We start from the raw sequence: 25,949 nt of genomic DNA, 5'->3' as shown, positions 1-25,949 counted from the left end.
GCCGCCGCCGGCCCGCTCGGCCCGTGCGGGGCCCCCGCGGCCCGCACCGCGCCCGCCGCCGCCCGCTCCCGCAGGGCGCCGCGCCCGCTCCCGCGGAGCGCCGCGCCCGCCGCCCGCCGGAACCGCCGACCGCCGCCGCGCGCCCCTGCCGCCAGCGTCCCCGGCCGCCGCCGCCCGACGCCGCCTGCTCCCGTCGCGGCCCGCACCGCGCCGGCCTCCGCCGGATCCGGCCGACCCCGACCGTGCCCCGGCCCATCTACGGCCTTCTCCAGCAGCTCCGGCGAGCTCCGGCCTCGCCTCGGTTCACGTGCCAGACGAACCCTAGATCTGGAGGAGGTTGACCCCGAAATCTTCTAAGTCTGCATTTTTTTTTGCCATATTCATCGTGTCATAACTTTGCACCCATGGCTCCGTTTTGTGCGTGTAGCATACCGAATTGTTCGTCTCGACGAGTACATCATTTCATCTCATTGCATCATTTTCATTTTGTCTCATCTTGATGCCCGAAATGCTGTTGGAAGAGGGCTATGTGATGTTAGTTTCAGATTCTTATCAGAACATGCACTTTTGTCATCTTTGCCATGATTGATGTGTGCATCTTATGGGCATGAGCTCTACATGTGAGTTGAACTATGCCATGTCTTCTTTACAGAGGTACTTGCCATGTATTTTTGTGATCAATGTGGTGACTAGCACAAGCATGCAAACTAGGCTTCGCGATGTTGTTAATTTTAGTCCCTGTTCTGTTGTTATTTTGATGCCATGTAAACATGTTGCTACAGAGAGATCCATGCATATTTTGAGATACTTCAGTAAGGGTGTTTTGAACATATGGTTATGCTATATCCATCCATGCCCCTGGTTGCAATTATGGAGTAGTATAGCATGTCATTTTCGTGCTCTACTTTTGCTACAAAATGTTTCCTGGCAGATTGTTTACATGTTATTCAATTTTGCCAAGGTTGTTGTAGTTGATCCGTGTATGCTATGATGTTGTTCTTGCCATGTATAGCTTCTACGCCATGTCTTCTTGATGGATGTATGCTTAGTTTATCATGAAATTCTCTGTGATGAGTGCATCGAGCTCACGAAGAGGCCTTCATAATTCTGCCAATGCCATGCTCTGTTTGCTGAATCTGTTAACGGAACTTGCTATGTTTACATGGGTGCCATCATATTTTCTGATCCTTTTTGGCTCATGGTCACTAAGGAACTTTTGATCTATGCTTTGAGTAGAATCATGCCATGTCTTGTTTTGCTATTATAAGTTCTTGTAGCATGTTGATAACTTGCTATGAACATTGCTTCGTGATGCTGTTTATGCCATGTCCAACCTGATATTTTTTGCACTTTCACCATGCTTGTTTGAACCTGTTGTGGTGTGATTTAGCCGTAGCTCAGTGTTCCTATTTTGTTAAGCATCTCCTGTAGATCACTGCCATATGCTTTGTTTGTATGTTGGGGTGCTGTAGCATAGTTTCTTGTTGCACGCTAAGTAGCATCGTGCTGTTAATCGCAGATTTGTGCCATTATTGTTTTGCTTGCCATTTGCAAACCGTGCATCCGTTCCCGGTGATCTTTATATCGATTTCAACCGAAATCATCTCATCTTTCCAGCAGCATACTTGGTTTGCCAAGTTGATGCGTTCCTCATCCTTTTTCCTCCCAGAGCACGCATACGCATTGCATATCACATCTCGCATATCATGACATGTATTGCATCATGTTGCTTGTGCATTGCACCGTGACTTATTGTGGTTCCTTTTCTTGTGTTCTTGCTTTGGGTAGAGCCGGGAGACAAGTACGTGCACGAGGAACCTGTTGAGTACGCTAACGAGGATCAATCCTTCGACAATTCTGAGAACTTTGCTGGCAAGATGACCATACCTTCGATATCACTTCTATCTTTGCTTTGCTAGTACTCGCTCTATCGCTATGTTAGCTATATCTGCCACTGTTTATCTTGCCTCCCTATTGCCATGTCAAACCTCTAACCATCCTGTCCTAGCAAACCGTTGTTTGGCTATGTCACCGCTTTTTCTCAGCCCCTCTTATAGCGTTGCTAGTTGTAGGTGAAGATGAAGTTTGTTCCTGGTCGGAACATGGATATTTTGGGATATCACAATATCTCTTGTTTAATTAATGCACCTTATATACTTGGTAAAGGGTGGAAGGCTCGGCCTTATGCCTGGTGACTTGTTCCACTCTTGCCACCCTAGTTTCCGTCATACCGGTGTTATGTTCCTTGATTTTGCGTTCCTTACACGGTTGGGTGATTTATGGGACCCCCTTGACAGTTTGCTTTGAATAAAAACTCCTCCAGCAAGGCCCAACCTTGGTTTTACCATTTGCCTCCTAAGACTTTTTCCCTTGGGTTTTTGCGAGCCCAAGGGTCATCTTTATTTTAACCCCCCCCCCCCCGGCTAGTGCTCCTTCGAGTGTTGGTCCGAACTAGAGCCACTTGCAGCGCCACCTCGGGGAAACTTGAGGGCTGGTTCTAGTTGTACGTAGTGTTCATCTAGTGTGCCCTGAGAAAGAGATATGTGCAGCTCCTATCGGGATTTGTCGGCACATCGGGCGGCTTTGCTGGTCTTGTTTTACCATTGTCGAAATGTCTTGCGAACCGAGATTCCGAGACTGATCGGGTCTTCCCGGGAGAAGGTATATCCTTCGTTGACCGTGAGAGCTTGTGATGGGCTAAGTTGGGACACCCCTGCAGGGTATTTTATCTTTCGAAAGCCGTGCCCGCGGTTATGAGGCAGATGGGAATTTGTTAATGTCCGGTTGTAGATAACTTGACACTTGACTTCATTAAAATGCATCAATAGCGTGTGTAGCCGTGATGGTCTCTTCTCGGTGGAGTCCGGGAAGTGAACACGGTTTGGGTTATGCTTGACGTAAGTAGTTTCAGGATCACTTCTTGATCGCTTCTAGCTTCTCGACCGATGCGTTGCTTCTCTTCTCGCTCTTATTTGCGTATGTTAGCCACCATATATGCTTAGTGCTTGCCGCAGCTCCACCATATTACCCCTTTTCCTACCTATGAGCTTAAATAGTCTTGATCTCGCGGGTGTGAGATTGCTGAGTCCTCGTGACTCACAGATTCTACCAAAACAGATGCAGGTGCCGAGGATACCAGCGCAGATGGCGCAACCGAGCTCAGGTGGGAGTTTGATGAGGACCTTGGTCGTTACTATGTTTCGTTTCTAGATGATCAGTAGCGGAGCCCAGTCGGGACGATCGGGGATCTAGCATTTGGGGTTGTCTTCTTTTCATTTGGATTTTGACCGTAGTCGGTCTATGAGTGTATTTTGAATGATGTATGATCTTAATTATGTATTGTGTGAAGTGGCGATTGTAAGCCAACTCTCTTTATCCCATTCTTGTTCATTACATGGGATTGTGTGAAGATGACCCTTCTTGCGACAAAACCAGCATGCGGTTATGCCTCTAAGTCGTGCTTCGACACGTGGGAGATATAGCCGCATCGTGGGTGTTACAAGTTGGTAATCAGAGCCATCCCCGACTTAGGAGCCCCCTGCTTGATTGTTTGCTGGCGTTGTTGAGTCTAGAACAAAAATGTTTTGAGTCTTAGGATTATATATATCGGAGAGTAGGATTCTTTTTACTCCTCAGTCCCTTCGTCGCTCTGGTGAGGTCTCCTGACGTAGATGTTTTGACTTTCCTCTCCTCAAATTTCACTAAATATTTTTTTAGGATCACGCGGGTATCTTGGAATCGTTCCGATGGTTTTGTGATGAGAACATTGTTCTTGGTGCCTCCTGTCTATTATGTGGCATTGACCCGGGGAGTTGAGCTCCGAGGTGTTGTCGTCACAATTTTATCGTTGCAGTTCTGGAATACCTGAGTTTTGCCGACATCGAAAATCTCTTTTATGCAGTTGTTGGTGAGATAACCTCGACGCCACCCAGTACTGGGGCGGGAGTTCGGGAGTATTGCCATAACTCGTATAACGGATGCTTTTCGAAGGTTGAGGTACACGATTTCCAAAGGTTTCTTGGTTATGTGTTGACGGATGGATACAGCTGGATGTAGGGATTGTTAGTTTGGGTGAGATATATTGCTTCCCCTGTATCCCCAACACCTGATTGCATAACCAGAAAGTTTCGGGAGTTTATAGGTGGGATTCAATTAGCTCTAGCATTTCTTCCCGTAGATATTTGGTTTGTGATTGGGTAATCCTTACCACTTATTTGTTCCAGTTGTACTTTGTTATTTCATTCATCAATCTCTTATCAAGTGGCTTCTCACCTTAATGGATGCGTGATGTTAGCTTTGGGAATTCATTCGTTCATCCTTGTTCGAATGTTTATTGTGAAGACTATATGTTGCAATTTCTATCCGTTGATTCAACTTGTCTATCTGTCTATCAAGATGCTAACGGATGTCACCCTCTTCAGGATGGCTCCGCCAACGCGTCAGAATCCAGAACCCAATGATGGGAGTCAAGCGAACCCTCCACCTCCACCTCCGCCTCCGGAGGCATGGCAAGCTTTGATGGCAGCCACAAATGCCAATGCCCAGATGATGATTCAGCTCATGCAAGAGCGCAACCAAGGCCAAGGCAACCAAGGGAATCAAGGTCAAGGGCAGTTCAATCATCAGCCTCAGTTTCCTACCCTCAATCAATTCCTTGCAAATCAGCCAAAGTCTTTCAGCTACTGTGCCGAGGCCACAGACGCCGATGATTGGCTCGTGGATATCAACAAGCATTTTGAATGCAGCAATGTCAGGCCTGAGGACTACGTCAAGTTTGCTTCTTTTCAGCTCAAGGATCAAGCAGCTGATTGGTTCCAGCAATACAAGGATTCCAAAGGAGGTTGAGTGATTACTTGGACTAACTTCTGTCGGGACTTTAAAGCTCACCACATTCCTACCAGTGTTGTTGAGAGCAAGCGTGAGGAGTTCCGCAATCTCAAGCAAGGCAACATGTCAGTGTACGAATACAACAAGCAGTTTCAGAAACTTGCTCGCTTCGCTAAGCAAGATGTTCCTGATGAGAAGAGTATGATCTATCAATTCAGAGGTGGCCTTAGAGAGTATTTGCAGTTAGCTCTCGTTCTTGTTGAGCCTACTCAGTTTGATCAATTCTACAATATGGCACTCAAGCAAGAAGGTGCTTAGCTCAAGTGTGAGGCTTCTAAGAAGAGAATTAGGGATGCAGTGCAGTCTTCTTCTTCCTCACAAGTGGCAGCTAAGCAACAGAAGTTCTACCTTCCTCCTCCTCCGTTTCGTCAGCCTTACCAGCAGAAGAACTCAGGTGGTCGTGGATCTTCCCACCCACCCAACCCAGGCTATCAGAACAAGTCTCAGCCTCAAGCTCCAAGGTCAAATGCTCCTTATCATCGTCTGCTCTCAGAAGTGACTTGCAACAACTGCCAGCAGAAAGGTCACTATGCAAAAAAATGCTTCAATCAAAGGCGCCTTCCTCCTCCTCCTCCTGTGAGATCTTCAAGCAATGTTGTGGTCAAGCATAATCCAAAGTCTGCAAAGGTGAACATGATGAATGCAGCTCAGGCAGAGGATTCTTTAGATGTGATCATGGGTAACCTTCCAGTTAACTCTATTCCTGCAAAAGTCTTATTTGATACCGGATCTCCTTGGGGTTGTGGAGTTCTTTTTGTCCAGAAGAAGGATGGCATGGACCGACTTTGCGTCGATTACCGTCCATTGAACAAGAAGACAATCAAGAACAAGTATCCACTTCCCAACATCAATGAGCTTTTCGAGCAACTCAAAGGTGCTAAAGTATTCTCCAAGCTTGACCTTCGTATGGGTTATCATCAGATTCGCATTCGTGAACAAGATATTCCCAAGACAGCATTCAGAACAAGCTATGGTTCTTATGAATATACTGTCATGTCTTTCGGCCTTGTCAATGCTCCTCCAACTTTCTCTCAAATGATGAACTTTATCTTCAACCCCTACACTAATGAATTCGTTCTGGTGTATCTCGATGATATCTTGGTCTTCTCCAAGAATAAGAAGGATCATGCCAAACATTTGCGATTGGTCCTTGACAAGCTCAGAGAGTATCAATTCTATGCGAAGTTTTCCAAATGTGAGTTCTAGCTTGATGAAGTTCTTTATCTTGGTCATATCATCTCTGCCAAGGGCATTGCAGTTAATCCCGCAAAGGTGTCTGCAGTTGTGAATTGGGAACCTCCTCAGAATGTCAAGCAGCTCCGCAGTTTTCTTGGTCTTGCAAGCTATTGCAGAAGATTCATTGAGAACTTCTCTAAGATTGCAAAGCCTCTTTCCAACCTCCTCCAGAAGCATGTCAAGTATGTCTGGACGCCTGAGTGTGACGTTGCTTTCAACACCCTCAAAGAGAAGCTAGTCACAGCTCCTGTCTTGACTCCTCCTGATGAATCCAAGCCATTCGAAGTGTTCTGTGATGTTTCTCTTCAAGGTCTCGGTGCTGTGTTAATGCAAGAGAAAAAAGTTGTGGCCTATACCTCTCGTCAGTTGAAGCCCAACAAAAAGAACTATCCCACTCATGATCTTGAGTTGGCGGCAGTTGTCCACGCATTGATAACATGGAGACATCTCTTATTGGGAAGGCAAGTGGACATTTTCACCGATCACAAGAGCCTCAAGTATATCTTCACTCAACCCAACCTCAACCTCAGGCAAACTCGATGGGTCGAAATGATTCAAGAGTACAATCCGAGTATTGAATATACTCCTGGCAAGGCGAATGTGATTGCAGATGCTCTGAGCAGAAAGGCTTATTGCAACAGTCTAATTCTCAAGCCATTTCAACCGGATCTTTGTGAAGCTTTCCGCAAGCTGAATCTTCAAGTTGTTCCTCAAGGCTTTCTTTCCAATCTCATAGTCTCTCCTACTTTGGAAGATCAAATTCGTGAGGCAGAACTCCTGGATACCATGTTGAAGAAGGTGAAACGTGGTATTGACAAGGGCATTCCCAAATACAAGTGCTATCGCTTGGATGACAAAGATACTCTTTTCTTCGAGGATCGAATTGTGGTTCCTAAAGGTGATCTGAGAAAAGTCATCATGAACGAGGCACACAATTCCCTCCTATCCATTCATCCTGGAAGTGCAAAGATGTACCATGACCTCAAGCAGTCGTATTGGTGGACTCGAATGAAGCGAGAAATTGCTCAATTCGTGAATGAATGTGATGTCTGCAGAAGGGTGAAAGCAGAACACCAAAGACCAGCTGGTCTCCTCCAACCTCTTGCTATTCCGGAATGGAAGTTTGACCATATCGAGATGGACTTCGTGACTGGTTTTCCTAAGTCCAAGCGTGGAAATGATGCTATCTTCGTTGCCATTGACAAGCTTACTAAAGTGGCTCATTTTCTTCCTATCAAAGAATCTATCACAGCAGCTCAGCTGGCAGAGCTATACACCTCCAGAATTATCTCCTTGCACGGTATTCCACAATTGATCTCTTCAGATCGTGGAAGCATCTTCACTTCTAAGTTCTGGGATTCCTTTCAGAAGGCCATGGGCACCAACATTCGTTTCAGCACAGCTTTCCATCCTCAAACAAGTGGCCAAGTCGAGCGAGTCAATCAAATCCTTGAAGATATGCTCAGAGCTTGTTTCATTTCTTTCGGTATGAAGTGGGAAGATTGTCTTCCAGATGCCGAGTTCTCCTACAACAACAACTTCCAAGCGAGTTCAGGCAAGGCCCCATTCGAAATTCTCTATGGCAGAAAGTGCCGTACTCCTCTCAATTGGTACGAGACAGGTGAACGCCAACATCTTGGCAACGACTTGATCACAGAAGCCGAAGAAATGTGCAAAGTCATTCGTGAGAATCTCAAAGCCGCGCAATCGCGCCAAAAGAGTTACTATGATAGCAAGCACCATGACTTGGCTTTTGAAATCGGAGACCATGTCTACCTCCGCGTCTCTCCAATGAAAGGCACTCGTCGCTTCGGTATCAAAGGGAAGCTTGCCCCTAGATACGTGGGTCCTTTCAAGATCATTGGCAAAAGAGGCGACCTCGCCTATCAACTTGAGCTTCCATCCAACTTTGCAAACATGCACGATGTGTTTCATGTGTCACAGCTTCGCAAGTGCTTCAAGACTCCTGAGCGCACTATCAACTTTGAAGAGATTGACCTCCAAGAAGATCTCTCTTATCATGAGCACCCTGTTGCTATTCTTGAAGAAACCGAGCGCAAGACTCGCAACAAGTCTATCAAATTCCTGAAAGTGAAGTGGTCACACCATTTTGACCGAGAAGCCACCTGGGAGCGTGAGGATCACCTTCGTTCCGAATATCCAGAGTTCTTTCAGTCCTAGATCTCGGGACGAGATCCTCTTGTAGTGGTGGAGTGTTGTAACACCCCGGATGTAACTTTCCATCTTTGTAACTCCAACTCTTGCCATTTTCGGCCATGTGTTATGATATTCCTTTGTGGTTGGATTTTGTCTTTTTTTTTGCAATTTATTGATGTCTTGCATATCATATCATGTCATCATGTGCATCTCATTTGCATACGTGTTCGTCTCATGCATCCGAGCATTTTCCCCGTTGTCCGTTTCGCAATCCGACACTCCCACATGCACCGGCGCACCCCTCTTGTCTCTTTTCGTGTGCGGGTGTTAAACGTTCTCGGAATGGACCGACCCTTGTCAAGTGGCCCTGGTATACCACCGGTAGACCGCCTGTCAAGTTTCGTGCCATTTGGAGGTTGTTTGATACTCCAACGGTTAACCGCATAACCGCAAAGGCCTCTTTTGAGTTGCAGCCCAAAACCCCTCCAAAACAGCCCAATAACCCATCTAAGTCACTTCCATGCTCTCTGTCGTCGGATCACGATCGTGTGGGCGAAAACCGCACTCCATTTGGAGCTTCCTAGCTCCCTCTACCTATAAAAACACCTCCCCCTCCGAAATTCCGGATCAAACCCTAGCCCCGCTCCTCTCCCCGCCGCCGGACATGTCCGATTCGGGCCGGACACGTCCGCCCTCTGCCGTGTGGCCAACTGCGAGACGCCACGTGGCCCCGGCCACCGCGCGCCGCCGCCGGCCCGCTCGGCCCGTGCGGGGCCCCCGCGGCCTGCACCGCGCCCGCCGCCGCCCACTCCCGTGGGGCGCCGCGCCCGTCGCCCACCGGAACCACCGACCGCCGCCGCGCGCCCCTGCCGCCGCCAGCGTCCCCATCCGCCGCCGCCCGACGCCGCCGGCTCCCGTCGCGGCCCGCACCGCGCCGGCCTCCGCCGGAACCGGCCGACCCCGACCGTGCCCTGGCCCATCTACGGCCTTCTCCAGTAGCTCCGGCGAGCTCCGGCGTCGCCTCGGTTCGCGTGTCAGACGAACCCTAGATTTGGACGAGGTTGACCCCGAAATCTTCAAAGTCTGCATATTTTTCTTGCCATATTCATCATGTCATAACTTTGCACCCGTGGCTCCATTTTGGGCGTGTAGCATACAGAATTGTTCGCCTCGACGAGTACATCATTTCATCTCATTGCATAATTTTCTTTTGAGCTCATCTTGATGCCCGAAATGCTATTGGAAGAGGGCTATGTGATGTTAGTTTCAGATTCTTATCACAACATGCACTTTTGTCATCTTTGCCATGATTGATGTGTGCATCTTATGGGCATGAGCTCTACATGTGATTTGAACTATGCCATGTCTTCTTTACAGAGGTACTTGCCATGTATTTTTGTGATCAATGTGGTGACTAGCACAAGCATGCAAACTAGGCTTCGCGATGTTGTTAATTTTAGTCCATGTTCTGTTGTTATTTTGATGCCATGTAAACATGTTGCTACAGAGAGATCCATGCATATTTTGAGATACTTCAGTAAGGGTGTTTTGAACATATGGTTATGCTATATCCATCCATGCCCCTGGTTGCAATTATGGAGTAGTATAGCATGTCATTTTCGTGCTCTACTTTTGCTATAAAATGTTTCCTGGCAGATTGTTTACATGTTATTCAATTTTGCCAAGGTTGTTGTAGTTGATCCGTGTATGCTATGATGTTGTTCTTGCCATGTATAGCTTCTACGCCATGTCTTCTTGATGGATGTATGCTTAGTTTATCATGAAATGCTCTGTGGTGAGTGCATCGAGCTCGCGAAGATGCCTTCATAATTCTGCCAATGCCATGCTCTGTTTGCTGAATCTGTTAATGAAACTTGCTATGTTTACATGGGTGCCATCATATTTTCTGATCCTTTTTGGCTCATGGTCACTAAGGGACTTTTGATCTATGCTTCGAGTAGAATCATGCCATGTCTTGTTTTGCTATTATAAGTTCCTGTAGCATGTTGATAACTTGCTCTGAACATTGCTTCGTGATGCTGTTTATGCCATGTCCAACCTGATATTTTTTGCACTTTCACCATGCTTGTTTGAACCTGTTGTGGTGTGATTTAGCCGTAGCTTAGTGTTCCTCTTTTGTTAAGCATCTCCTGTAGATCACTACCATATGCTTCGTTTGTATGTTGGGGTGTTGTAGCATAGTTTCTTGTTGCATGCTAAGTAGCATCATGCTGTTAATCGCAGATTTGTGCCATTATTGTTTTGCTTGCCATTTGCAAACCGTGCATCTGTTCCCGGTGATCTTTATATCGATTTCAACCGAAATCATCTCATCTTTCCAGCGGCATACTTGGTTTGCCAAGTTGGTGCCTTGCTCATCCTTTTTCCTCCCGGAGCACGCATACGCATTGCATATCACATCTCGCATATCATGACATGTATTGCATCATGTTGCTTGTGCATTGCACCGTGAATTATTGTGGTTCCTTTGCTTGTGTTATTGCTTTGGGTAGAGCCTGGAGATGAGTACGTGCATGAGGAACCTGTTGAGTACGCTAACGAGGATCAAGCCTTCGACAATTCTGAGAACTTTGAAGGCAACATGACCATACCTTCGATATCACTTCTATCTTTTCTTTGCTAGTACTCGCTCTATCGCTATGTTAGCTCTACCTGCCACTGTTTATCTTGCCTCCCTATTGCCATGTCAAACCTCTAACCATCCTGTCCTAGCAAACCATTGTTTGGCTATGTCACCGCTTTTGCTCAGCCCCTCTTATAGCGTTGCTAGTTGCAGGTGAAGATGAAGTTTGTTCCTGGTCGGAACATGAATATTTTGGGATATCACAATATCTCTTGTTTAATTAATGCACCTTATATACTTGGTAAAGGGTGGAAGGCTCGGCCTTATGCCTGGTGACTTGTTCCACTCTTGCCGGCCTAGTTTCGGTGATACCGGTGTTATGTTCCTTGATTTTGCGTTCCTTACACAGTTGGGTGATTTATGGGACCCCCTTGACAGTTCGCTTTGAATAAAACTCCTCTAGCAAGGCCCAACCTTGGTTTTACCATTTGCCACCTAAGCCTTTTTCCCTTGTGTTTTCGCGAGCCCGAGGGTCATCTTTATTTTAACCCCACCCCCCCCGGGCCAGTGCTCCTTCGAGTGTTGGTCCGAACTAGAGCCACTTGCAGCGCCACCTCGGGGAAACTTGAGGGCTGGTTCTAGTTGTACGTAGTGTTCATCCGGTGTGCCCTGAGAAAGAGATATGTGCAGCTCCTATCGGGATTTGTCGGCACATCGGGCGGCTTTGCTGGTCTTGTTTTACCATTGTCGAAATGTCTTGCGAACCGGGATTCCGAGACTGATCGGGTCTTCCCGGGAGAAGGTATATCCTTCCTTGACCGTGAGAACTTGTGATGAGCTAAGTTGGGACACCCCTGTAGGGTATTTTATCTTTCGAAAGCCGTGCCCGCGGTTATGAGGAAGATGGGAATTTGTTAATGTCCGATTGTAGACAACTTGACACTTGACTTCATTAAAATGCATCAACAACGCGTGTAGCCGTGATGGTCTCTTCTCGGTGGAGTCCGGGAAGTGAACACGGTTTGGGTTATGCTTGACGTAAGTAGTTTCAGGATCACTTCTTGATCGCTTCTAGCTTCTCGACTGATGCGTTGCTTCTCTTCTCACTCTCCTTTGCGTATGTTAGCCACCATATATGCTTAGTGCTTGCCGCAGCTCCACCATATTACCCCTTTTCCTACCTATGAGCTTAAATAGTCTTGATCTCACGGGTGTGAGATTGCTGAGTCCTCGTGACTCACAGATTCTACCAAAACAGATGCAGGTGCCAAGGATACCAGCGCAGATGGCGCAACCGAGCTCAGGTGGGAGTTTGATGAGGACCTTGGTCGTTACTATGTTTTGTTTCCAGATGATCAGTAGCGGAGCCCAGTCGGGACGACCGGGGATCTAGCATTTAAGGTTGTCTTCTTTTCATTTGGATTTTGACCGTAGTCGGTCTATGAGTGTATTTTGAATGATGTATGATCTTAATTATGTATTGTGTGAAGTGGCGATTGTAAGCCAACTCTCTTTATCCCATTCTTGTTCATTACATGGGATTGTGTGAAGATGACCCTTCTTGCGACAAAACCACCATGCGGTTATGCCTCTAAGTCATGCTTCGACATGTGGGAGATATAGCCGCATCGTGGGTGTTACAATCGCCTACTGAACAAAATCTTCTTGCTAGATAGAGTGGTATATCTGTGCTCCAGACACAAGTCCAATCCCTAATGGACGTTGTTTCGGAAACAAGAATAGTGGTTGAGAAATGTCGTCAAGATATGAATGGTTTTGAAACCAGACTATCAGACATTCGCTTCGTTGTTCAAGAGCAATGGCGGAAAAAAGGTGGAGATCGTGCTGCTCCATCAGATTCTACAGCCTGAAACATTAGCACCCAGGTTAAATGATATGTGCTTCTATACATCTGATGGTGCTTTTATCTGGAAGGACTGTAAACTTTATGCGAACAGGCATTTTTTGTATGGTTGGAATTTATTTTGTTGTGATACAACATTTATGATGATGCCACAGGCTGAAGTAATTACGATGCTATTTTTGTATAGTGTAGGTTTATCTTAGTAATGTATTCGGCCGAAAGCTTCGTAGGAGCCTAACATGCCAACATTCGTCGGGCCCATTCCAATTGGGCTAAAAACGATTACGGGCCGAAATTGGCATGTAGCCCACTAAAAATATCTGGGCCTAAATCAGCATAAGCTTTCATATTTTTCTGGTAGGCATGTGCCCGTAGTGGGCCTTTAACAGGCCTAAACATAATTTGGGCCTCAGTAAAAATAGGCCGTCTACAGGTATAAATATCTCAAGCCCATAAAAAACATGGGCCTTTAATAGACCGAAAGTGAGATTGGGCCCTGATTGTGCCAAATAACCCACTGGTCTTAGCTGGCTGAAATGGTGGCCCATTTACGATGCAGATCTTTGACAGGCCGAAATTCGGATGGGCCGTAAATGCGTGGACCTAATACACGGGCCTTTAACAGGCCGAAACTTTGGTCGGGCTAGATTATTGTCATTTTTATATGGGCCGTTAATGGGCCCGATATGACGTTGGGCCACATATGGCCCATGGTTTTTGTCCGGCGTTAACAGGCCGAAAGTGGCCCAAATCTATAGTGGGCCTCTAACAGGCCGAATGTCAGACATGGCCGAATATGACCCAAATCCTTCACGGTCGTTTATGGGACGAAAGTTTTGATGGCCTGTAAATGGGCCCAAATGAAGCCGGACCTTTAACAGGCCGGAAATACATTGGACCGTAATTCGGCCCAATTACTTAACGGACTGTTAACGGGCCAGAAGTGACCATGGGCCACGTTGATGACAATTTTAGGATAGGCCGTTGATAGGACGATTTGACAGAGAATGTTGGGCCTTTAGCTGGGCCGACCGATTATGGTTTGCAGAATCTTGTTGGCCTTTAGCTGGGCCGGACCATTGTGGTCCCCAAAATCTTGTGGGCCTTTAGCTGGGCCGGCCCATTATGGTCTGCAAAATCGTGTGGGACTTTAGCTGGGCCAGCCCATTATGGTCCGCTAAATTTTGTGGGCCTTTAGCTGGGCCGACCCATTATGGTTCGCTAAATCTTATGGGCCTTTGATTGGGCCAGCCCATTTAAACTTTGTGGGCCACTTTTGGGCCGGTCCACGTGTCAACATATCATAGGCCCATCTCGACCGTTGGATGAGTGACACCTGTGCCAATGCGGAGCTGACGCGTGGATCCGTCAGCCAATGAGAATTTTACACGTGGAAAATCGGCATTGGTCGTGGCTGTTCGCGGGTTATCGGATCCAAAAAACGGACCCGATAGGTTAACGGCGGTTAACGGCGTCCCTTTATGGTGGATGCCACGTGTCGGTCACCCTTGATGAAAGCACTTCTATGACGCGTGATTTATCATCATGGAAGTGGACACTTCCGTGATGATAATTTTGGTAATGTCATGGAACACTTCTACGACAGCACAGGTATGACTATCTTGATTCTGTCATAAATTTGTCATGGATGTACATGCATGACAAAAAACGTGACCTACTATGACAAACACGTATCATCACGGAAGTGTATTTTTTGTAGTGCAATGGAAGCCCACGATGCAATAAAGACAAGCGTCGAAACAATGAAGATAGCCCAGACAATATAGCGGTAAACGCCGGATTCAGGGGCTCTAGACCCGGTCAACGGAAAAAGCCATTTAAAGGCAGCAGAGATAGTCCGTCCAGCCTAAATAAAATTCTAGATAGGTCCTGTCAGATTCACGGCACCCCCGAGAAACCTGCGAATCACACCAACAGAGAATGCTGGGTGTTCAAGCAGGCCGGCAAACTAAACGCCGAACACAAAGGGAGGGAGCCGCCAAGTGAAGATGAGGACGAGCCTCGCCAGCCGAACACTGGGGGACAGAAAAAATTCCCACCGGAGGTCAAAACAGTGAGCATGATTTACGCCACTCACATACCAAAGAGGAAGCGCAAACGCGCACTCCGAGACGTATACACTGTAGAGCCTGTTGCCCCCAAATTCAACCCATAGTCGGCCTACCCAATCACTTTCGATCGCAGGGATCAGCCGACTAGTATCCGGCATGGAGGCTCGGCTGCCTTAGTGCTCGATCCAATAATCGACGGATACCATCTCACCCGAGTCCTCATGGACAACGGTAGTAGTCTTAATCTGATATATGAGGACACTGTCCGCAAGATGGGGATAGACTCATCAAGGATCAACCAAAGCAGTACTACCTTTAAAGGAGTAATACCAGGCGTAGAAGCCCGCTGCACGGGCTCTTTAACATTAGAGGTTGTATTCGGTTCTCCAGACAACTTTCGAAGCGAAGAACTAATCTTCGACATTGCTCTGTTCCGAAGCGGCTATCATGCACTACTCGGAAGAATGGCCTTCGCTCATTTCAATGCAGTACCGCATTACGCTTATCTCAAACTTAAGATGCCCGGTCCACGCGGTGTCATCACTATCAGCGGCAACACAGAGCGCTCTCTTCGCGCAGAACACTACGTGGTGGCTCTAGCAGCCGAACCACCGAATGGCCTCTCCAACCAGAGTAACTGATCGGTCTTCGAGACCACGGACACGGCTAGACGTGTTCGGCATACCACTAGTTGTAGCAGCTGATACGTCTCCAACGTATCTACTTTTCCAAACACGTTTGCCCTTGTTTTGGACTCTAACTTGCATGATTTGAACGAAACTAACCCGTACTGGCGCTGTTTTCAGCAGAACTGCCATGGTGTTGTTTATTGTGCAGAAAACAGAAGTTCTCGGAATGTCCTAAAAATCCACGAAGATAACTTTTGGAAAATATAAAAAATACTGGCGAAATAATCAAGGCCAGGGGGCCCACACCCTGTCCACGAGGGTGGGGGCGCGCCCCCTCCCCCTGGGCGCGCCCCCCTGTCTCGTGGGCCCCCTGATGCCCCACCAACATCAACTCCAACTCTGTATATTCCGTTTCCTAGAGAAAAAAATCATAGAGAAAGTTTCATCACGTTTTACGATACGGAGCTGCTGCCAAGCCCTAATCTCTCTCGGGAGGGCTGATCTGGAGTCCGTTCGGGGCTCTGGAGAGGGGGATTCATCACCGTCGTCATCATCAACCATCCTCCATCACCAATTTCATGATGCTCACCGCCGTGCGTGAGTAATTCCATTGTAGGCTTGCTGGACGGTGATGGGTTGGATGAGATTTACCATGTAATCAAGTTAGTTTTGTTTGGGTTTGATCCCTAGTATCCACTATGTTCTGAGATTGATGTTGCTATGACTTTGCTATGCTTAATGCTTGTCACTAGGGCCCGAGTGCCATGATTTCAGATCTGAACCTATTATGTTTTCATGAATATATGTGAGTTCTTGATCCTATCTTGCAAGTCTATAGTCACCTATTATGTGTTATGATCCGACAACCCCGAAGTGACAATAATCAGGATACTTCTCAGTGATGACCGTTGCTTGAGGAGTTCATGCATTCACTATGTGTTAATGCTTTGGTCCGGTACTCTATTAAAAGGAGACCTTAATATCCCTTAGTTTCCATTAGGACCCCGCTGCCACGGGAGGGTAGGACAAAAGATGTCATGCAAGTTCTTTTCCATAAGCACATATGACTATATTCGGAATACATGCCTACATTACATTGATGAATTGGAGCTAGTTCTGTGTCACCCTATGTTATAACTATTACATGAGGAATCGCATCTGACATAATTATCCATCACTGATCCAATACCTATGAGCTTTTCACATACTGTGCTTCCCTTATTTACTTTTCTGTTGCTACTGTTACAACTACTACAAAACTGCTATCTTTACTTTTGCCACTGTTACCATTACTATCATACTACTTTGCTACTAAATACTTTGCTGCAGATACTAAGTTATCCAGGTGTGGTTGAATTGACAACTCAACTGCTAATACTTGAGAATATTCTTTGGCTCCCCTTGTGTCGAATCAATAAATTTGGGTTGAATACTCTACCCTCGAAAACTGTTGCGATCCCCTATACTTGTGGGTTATCAAGACTATTTTCTGGTGCTGTTGCCGAGGAGCATAGCTCTATTCTTTGAGTCACTTGGTATTTATATCTGCTGATCACTATGAGGAACTTGAAAGACTAAAGAACTAAGATTTTTCCCTCAACTACGAGGGGAGGTAAGGAACTGCCATCTAGCTCTGCACTAGATTCTCTTTCTATTTTGAGTAAGCTTGCGACACCTAAACCTGCTACTGCTATGAATTCTGATATGTCGCATGTTATTGATGATGCCACTTCTGCTATGCATGGTACTTATGATGAAACTACTTCTATGCTTGATACTACTGTGCCACTAGGTGAATTTCTTGATGAACAACTTGCTAGGGTTAGAGAGAATGAAATTATTGAAGATGAAATTATTGATGATAGTGATGATGAAGGTTCTCCCCCTAAATATGAATTGCCTGTTGTTCCAGAGGGTTATGTTATGGATGAAGAAACTGCTAGAGATCTTTTTGCTTGCAATGATAGATCTGATCTTAAGAAATTACTAGCTAAACTTAAACAGAAAACTCTGAATGCTAGAATGAAATATGACCCTGCTTTTGCTACTTCACCTATCTTTGTTATTAATAAGGATTATGAATTCTCTGTTGATCCTGAAATAATTACTTTGGTTGAATCTGATCCTTTTTATGGCTATGAATCTGAAACTGTTGTGGCACATCTTACCAAGTTAAATGATATAGCCACCCTATTCACTAATGATGAGAAGTATCGCTATTATTATATCCTTAAGATATTTCCATTCTCATTAAAGGGTGATGCTAAAACTTGGTTTAATTCTCTTGATCCTGGTTGTGTGCGTAGTCCCCAGGATATGATTTATTACTTCTCTGCTAAATATTTCCCTGCTCATAAGAAACAAGCTGCCTTGCGGGAAATATATAATTTTGTGCAAATCGAAGAAGAGAGTCTCCCACAAGCTTGGGGGAGGCTTCTCCGATTACTTAATGCTTTGCCTGATCATCCTCTTAAGAAAAATGAAATACTTGATATCTTTTATAATGGACTAACCGATGCTTCCAAGGACTACTTGGATAGTTGTGCTGGTTGTGTTTTCAGGGAAAGAACAGTCGACCAAGCTGAATTGTTATTGAATAATATGTTGACTAATGAAAATAATTGGACTCTTCCTGAGCCAATTCCTGAGGCAATTCCTGAGCCAATTGAGCCAACTCCTGAACCTATTCTTAAACCAACTCCGAAGAAGAGGGGTGTTCTATTTCTCAGTCCTGAAGATATGCAAGAGGCAAAGAAATCTATGAAAGAAAAAGGTATTAAAGCTGAAGATATTAAGAATTTACCTCCTATTGAAGAAATATATGGTCTTAATATACCGCCTATTGAAGAAACACATTGTCTTGATAACCCGACATAGGTAGTAAAGGTAAATTCTCTCTATAGATATGATAAAGTTGAAATCCCGACTACTAAATTTCATAGCCAATGCTTAGATGAATTTGATGACTTTATGGCTAGACAAGAAAGTTTTAATGCTTATGTTGGTAGAGAATTAAAGAGTAATGCTTTCATGATAGGACGCTTGAGTGATTATATGGCTAGAGTTAAAGGTGAACTTAAACTCATTAGCAAATATGCTTCTATGGTTACCACTCAAGCAGAACAAGTACTTAAAGCTCAAAGTGATTTGCTCGATGAATTAAATAATAAACATGACTTTGATGTTAGAGTGGCTACTAGAACTGGTAGAATGACTCAGGAACCTTTGTATCCTGAAGGCCACCCTAAGAGAATCGAGCAAGATTCTCAGAGAAATAATGTAGATGCACCTAGTCCTTCTAAAAAGAAGAAAAAGAAAAATGATAGGACTTTGCATGCTTCTAGTGAACCTGTTGTAGACACACCTGAGAATCCCAATGATATTTCTATTTCTGATGCTGAAACACAATCAGGTGATGAACATGAACCTAGTGATAATGTTAATGATAATGTTCATGTTGATGCTCAACCTAGCAATAATAATGATGTAGAGATTGAACCTGCTGTTGATCTTGATAACCCACAATCAAAGAATCAACGTTATGATAAAAGAGATTTTGTTGCTAGGAAGCACGGTAAAGAAAGAGAACCATGGGTTCAGAAACCCATGCCTTTTCCTCCTAAACCATCCAAGACAAAGGATGATGAGGATTTTGAGCGCTTTGCTGAAATGATTAGACCTATCTTCTTACGTATGCGCTTAACTGATATGCTTAAAGTAAATCCTTATGCTAAATACATGAAGGATATCATTACAAATAAAAGAAAGATACCGGAAGCTGAAATTTCCACCATGCTTGCTAATTACACTTTTAAAGGTGGAATACCAAAGAAACTTGGAGATCCAGGGGTACCTACTATACCATGCTCCATTAAAAGAAACTATGTTAAAACTGCTTTATGTGATCTTGGAGCCGGTGTTAGTGTTATGCCTCTCTCTTTATATCGTAGACTTGAATTGAATAAGTTGACACCTACTGAAATATCTTTCAAATGGCTGATAAATCAACTGCTATACCTGTCGGTATTTGTGAGGATGTGCCTGTTGTGGTTGCAAATGTCACTATCTTAACGGACTTTGTTATTCTTGATATTCCCGAGGACGATAGTATGTCGATTATCCTTGGTAGACCCTTTTTGAATACTGCAGGGGCTGTTATTGATTGCAACAAAGGCAATGTCACTTTTCATGTTAATGGTAATGAGCATACGGTACACTTTCCGAGGAAACAACCTCAAGTTCATAGCATCAATTCTATTGGAAAAACTCCAACTATCATTATTTGAGGTTTTGAATTTCCTCTTCCTACTGTCAAGAAAAAATATGATATTCTTATTGTTGGGGATGTTCATATCCCCGTTGAGGTAACCTAGTGTTATTCGAAATTTCTCCGGTTCCATGTTATTCGGAATGAGTTTGTTAACAAGACTTGATCAACCTTGTTAGTGGATTCCTTTTGATGATCATGAGATGGATGAAACTAGAAGGCACAACCTTCTGTACCCTCTTTTTACTTTCTGTTATTTAGAATAAATAAAGCAAAAATAGTATTATCTGTCTGTTTTCTGAATTATCCATGCAATAAAAAATATCCCGAAAATAAAAGTGCTCCAAATGCCCTGCAAATTTAGTATGATTTTTTATGTAATATTTGAGGATTTTAGGCACTGAGAACACAGCAGGGGGGCAAGCACCTGGCCACGAGGGTCCAGGGCGCGCCCACTCCCCCTGGGCGTGCCCCCTATCTCGTGGGCCCATGGTGGCCCCCCTCCACTTATTCCTGCACCCACACACTCCATCTTCCTCCCAAAAAAATCCCCATCCAGCTCAAGCACGAGTTCTAGTTCATTTTGCTGCGATTTTCGATCTCCTTGCTCAAAGCTCCATTCACAAAACTGCTTTGAGAGATTGTTGCTTGGTATGTGACCTCTCCATTGGTCCAAACAGTTTTTGTTCTAGTGCTTTATTCATTGCAACTTTTTGCTGCCTAGGTGACCCTGTTCTTGAGCTTGCATGTCAAATTTATGAGGTCCCAAGTAATTCTAATGCATGATATAGGCTCTAGGCACTTGTGGGAGTAGTTGCTACCAATCTTGTTTAGTTTGATTCACTTTTATTTTGAAGTTACTAAAAATTTTAGAAATTTTCAGAAAAGGATGAAGAGGTTGTTCTTGAGGGGCTCCTCTAGCCAAAGCTCCAAGGATAAACAAGCTAAGCAGAAGGAAAAGGCCAAGTATAATCTTCCTCGCGTAGCGGAAGTACGGCCGTGTGAATGGCCTTGTGATAATTTATTGAGAGCAGCCGGGATTTATGAAGACTTTTATTCTTTGGCTGAAAATGCGGGCCTCACTGACTTCCTCCATGACCGGATCGAACAGTATCTCTTACTTACCAATACTTTCGTGCTAAACTTTTACTATTATCCTAAGAAATCACCTCCTTCGGTATCTTTTCATTTATATGATGAGACTAAGGAAATGTCATTACGTAATTTTTGCTCGGTTTGTAGGATACCCTTTGAGGATAGCTTAGATGAACCACATCATAAGGATGTGGAAGGTTTTATTGATACTATTACTATAGGGGAACCTAGGAAGGGTTCCGATGCGAGAATCACTAGCATACATTTTCCTGTTTTACACTAATTTTCCATATTTGCTACTCGATGCTTAATCGGTCGTGGAAATAGTGGAAACTTCAGTGTTCCTGATATTATTATTCTGCTCCATGCCTTATTCGGTGATAACACTTTTAGTATGGGTGACGTTATTGCTAAACGGTAAAGCCTAAACCGCACAAAGGGCCCCATCTTTGGAGGTATCTATGCTGCACGCCTTGCTAAACATTTTGAGATACCTATTAGGCATGATGAGAAAGAGGAGACACTGCTGCCTCTTTCCTTTTTAGATTACAGGAGCATGGTAGCGCATGAGTTTATTTTTGACAATGATGATAAGATGCTTCTGTATAACCTGAGATATAATAAGAAACACAATGAGATTATTACCCTGTCTGTGCCTTCTTTGTTTGATTTAACTGCAGGCCATTACCTTGTCTTGCTGAAGGCCGTGTACGCGCATCAAGGCCAGACATCCGCTACAGAGCCTGAGCCGGAACCGCCACTGGACCCTTATCGTCCATCATGTTATCAGTGGGATCCGGAAGAGATCGTCAGCCAGTGGTATCCAGATGACACTCCTCAGTACACCCGGGAGAGTAGTCGCGATCCTTGGCATTAGACCAACTTAGGCTAAAAGCCTAAGCTTGGGGGAGTACGTATTTCTCACCGACTTTACATTCATGTTCACATTCTATTCTAGTTGTCGGTGCTCATACTCTTCCATTGTATTATCCCTGCTAGTTTAATTTATTTTTCTAGCTTTCTTCTTGTGTGTTTGATAAACCTTAAGAAAACCAAAAAAATAGTTAATTTAATTTCCATGCTTGTAGTAGTAATTAAAATGAAAACCCAAAAATATTTCTCGTTCTTCTTTTTACTTGTTGGGACCTTTCCCGTGTAAATAGTTTTATTTCTTTCTTTCCTTTGGGGGTCGAGAGGAGAAGACCATAATGAAAATGTTTAGTGGCTCTCATATGCATGATTGTTGATTTAACTAGAGCCCATATTACTTTGTCTTCTCTCTTGAATTGAATGCTTGCAGATTCCAGCTTAGTCCAATGCATGTGCACTATTATTATTATCCACACCGTTCGGTCGTGCGAGTAAAAGGCAATAATGACGATATATGATGGACTGATTGAGATGAGAGAAGCTGGTATGAACTCGACCTCTCTTGTTTTTTGTAAATATGATGAGTTCATCGTTCCTAATTCAGCCTATTATGAATAAACATGTTTGCAATGACAATTAGAGATTATAGTTACTTATGCCATGCTTAATTAGCTAGGAGCTTATAATGGTTTACCTTGCGAGCCAACATGCTATTAAAATGGTTGTGATGTGGTATGATAGGGTGGTATCCTCCTTTGAATGATTCGAGTGACTCGACTTGGCACATGTTCACGCATGTAGTTCAAACAAATCAACATAGCCTTCACGATATTTATGTTCATGGTGGATTATATCCTACTCATTCTTGCACTCAGTGTTGATTAATTTTAATGCATGTTCAGGACTGTTGTCGCTCTCTCAGTTGGTCGCTTCCCAGTCTTTTGCTAGCCTTCACCTGTACTAAGCGGGAATACTGCTTGTGCATCCAAACTCCATAAACCCCAAAGTTATTCCATATGAGTCCACCATACCTTCCTATATGCGGTATTTACCTGCCGTTCCAAGTAAATTTGTATGTGCCAAACTCCAAACCTTCAAATGAAATTCTGTTTTGTATGCTCGAGCAGCTCATGTTTCAACTAGGGTGTCTGTATCTTCCATGCTAGGTGGGTTATTCTCAAGGGGAGTGGACTCCGCTCCTCATTCACGAGAAAATGGCTGGTAACCGGGATGCCCAGTCCCATGATCAAAAAGATCAAAGCAAATCAAAATAATTAAAACAAAACTCCCCCAGGACTGTTGTTGGTATGGACGGTACCCCGTTGTTTCGGATGGCCGTGGAGTGTGCTTGTTGGTGGTGGGGGAGTATAAACTTTACCATTCTGTTTGGGAACCGCCTATAATGTATGTAGCATGGAAGATATCGAGATCTCATAGTTGTTGCGTTGACAGTGAAAGTATACCGCTCAAAATGTTATTCATCTCTATTTTAAAATCGAGCTCTGGCACCTCTACAAATCCCTGCTTCCCTCTGCGAAGGGCCTATCTATTTACTTTTATGTTGAGTCATCACCTTCTTATTAAAAAGCACCCGCTGGAGAGCACACTGTCATTTGCATGCATTACTATTAGTTTATATTGGGTATGACTTGACTGGATCTCTTTTACCATGAATTACAATGTTTAGTCAGTCCTTGATCTTTAAAGGTGCTCTGCATTTATGTTTTGCGGTCTCAGAAAGGGCTAGCAAGATACCATCTTGTTATATCATATTATGATTGTTTTGAGAAAGTGTTGTCATCCGAGTTTTATTATTATTGCTCGCTAGTTGATTATGCCATTGATATGAGTAAACATGAGACCTAAGTGTTATTGTGAATATGGTTAGTTCATAATCTTTGCTGAAAACTTGAATGCTGGCTTTACATATTTACAACAACAAGAGCAAACAGAGTTTGTAAAAGTTTTTCTTTATCACTTTCAGTTTATCAACTGAATTGCTTGAGGACAAGCAAAGGTTTAAGCTTGGGGGAGTTGATACGTCTCCAACGTATCTACTTTTCCAAACACTTTTGCCCTTGTTTTGGACTCTAACTTGCATTATTTGAATGAAACTAACCCGGACTGACGCTGTTTTTAGCAGAACTATCATGGTGTTGTTTATTGTGCAAAAAACAAAAGTTCTCAGAATGACCTGAAAATCCACGGAGATAACTTTTGGAAAATATAAAAAATACTGGCAAAAGAATCAAGGCCAGGGGGCCCACACCCTGTCCACGAGGGTGGGGGCAGCGCCCCCTCCCCCTGGGCGCGCCCCCCTGTCTCGTGCGCCCCCTGATGCTCCACCGACCTCAACTCCAACTCTATATATTCCGTTTTATGGAGAAAAAATCAGAGAGAAAGTTTCATCGCGTTTTACGATACGGAGCCGCCACCAAGCCCTAATCTCTCTCGGGAGGGCTGATCTGGAGTCCGTTCGGGGCTCCGGAGAGGGGGATTCGTCGCCGTCGTCATCATCAACCATCCTCCATCACCAATTTCATGATGCTCACCGCCGTGCGTGAGTAATTCCATCGTAGGCTTGCTGGACGGTGATGGGTTGGATGAGATTTACCATGTAATCAAGTTAGTTTTGTTAGGGTTTGATCCCTAGTATCCACTATGTTCTGAGATTGATGTTGCTATGACTTTGCTATGCTTAATGCTTGTCACTAGGGCCCGAGTGCCATGATTTCAGATCTGAACCTATTATGTTTTCATGAATATATGTGAGTTCTTGATCCTATCTTGCAAGTCTATAGTCACCTATTATGTGTTATGATCCGACAACCCCGAAGTGACAATAATCGGGATACTTCTCGGTGATGACCGTAGTTTGAGGAGTTCATGTATTCACTATGTGTTAATGCTTTGGTCCGGTACTCTATTAAAAGGAGGCCTTAATATCCCTTAGTTTCCATTAGGACCCCGCTGCCACGGGAGGGTAGGACAAAAGATGTCATGCAAGTTCTTTTCCATAAGCATGTATGACTATATTCGGAATACATGCCTACATTACATTGATGAATTGGAGCTAGTTCTGTGTCACCCTATGTTATAACTATTACATGAGGAATCGCATCCGACATAATTATCCATCACTGATCCAATGCCTACGAGCTTTTCACATATTGTGCTTCGCTTATTTACTTTTCCGTTGCTACTGTTACAACTACTACAAAACTGCTATCTTTACTTCTGTCACTGTTACCATTACTATCGTACTACTTTGCTACTAAATACTTTGCTACAGATACTAAGTTATCCAGGTGTGGTTGAATTGACAACTCAACTGCTAATACTTGAGAATATTCTTTGGCTCCCCTTGTGTTGAATCAATAAATTTGGGTTGAATACTCTACCCTCAGAAACTGCTGCGCTCTCCTATACTTGTGGGTTATAAGCAGCCCAGATAAACCTGAGCTTGATTAATGTCTATGCCCCCATACGAGGTGTTGGGGGCTGCCTGCATGTAAAGGTTCCATAGTTCGGCTTGATCCAATTTACACTCAAGAAATTGAATTATCACGGTTCATTAACCGACTTTATGCATGGTCACACCAAAATCTTTTGCCTGGTTTTTTTTTCTTCAACAGGTGACCATCGTGCTACACCCTTCAAAAGATACGGCACAACGGAGAGAAAGGCATAGACGTGCAGCAAGGCCCCGTCCAATGGTTTCTTTTTAGATTAAGACCCTATGTAAACCTTTTTTATTGTCTCTTGTTGTCTCACCCCCTCTTGGCACTTAAAATGACCAAGAGGAATACCGACGTTATCGGCGAGCTAATGATTCGCCGCTCTAAAATAGACATTACAGAAACAGCAACCAGTGTGTTTTTGAGATCTATGATCTCACCACAGGCGCTCTTTTGTCACGTCGGATTGATGTACGTACCTTGAAATTCTGGGTTCATAATCGAGGGCGTTACTCAGCCCAGCATATGTTGTAAAGTCCGAATACCTTCGGGAGTGTTCGGCGTCGCGAGTTTGGCCTTATATGCATAAGCTCCGAATCATGTCTTTGGTTAATAGTTGGGTTTGCCCGGCTCCCATGTTTTGCTGCCTTGCGTTCCGCTATATCGGCTAAGGTGGCACAAGGAGAACTACTGCGATTGTGCCCTGGTTCATCTAGATGAGCACCTCAGTAGAGAAAGTCGAAAATTGACTGTCATGATAAAGCGAGAGACTGGTCAACCACTCGATGACTCAGCGGAATCTTCGTGATTCCTCCGCATTAATGAATGAC

The sequence above is a fragment of the Triticum aestivum genome, chromosome 6B (assembly GCF_018294505.1).
Source record: "Triticum aestivum cultivar Chinese Spring chromosome 6B, IWGSC CS RefSeq v2.1, whole genome shotgun sequence".
Taxonomy (NCBI): Eukaryota; Viridiplantae; Streptophyta; class Magnoliopsida; order Poales; family Poaceae; genus Triticum; species Triticum aestivum.
The sequence above is the reverse complement of the archived record's forward strand: the minus strand, read 5'-3'. Positions refer to the sequence as shown.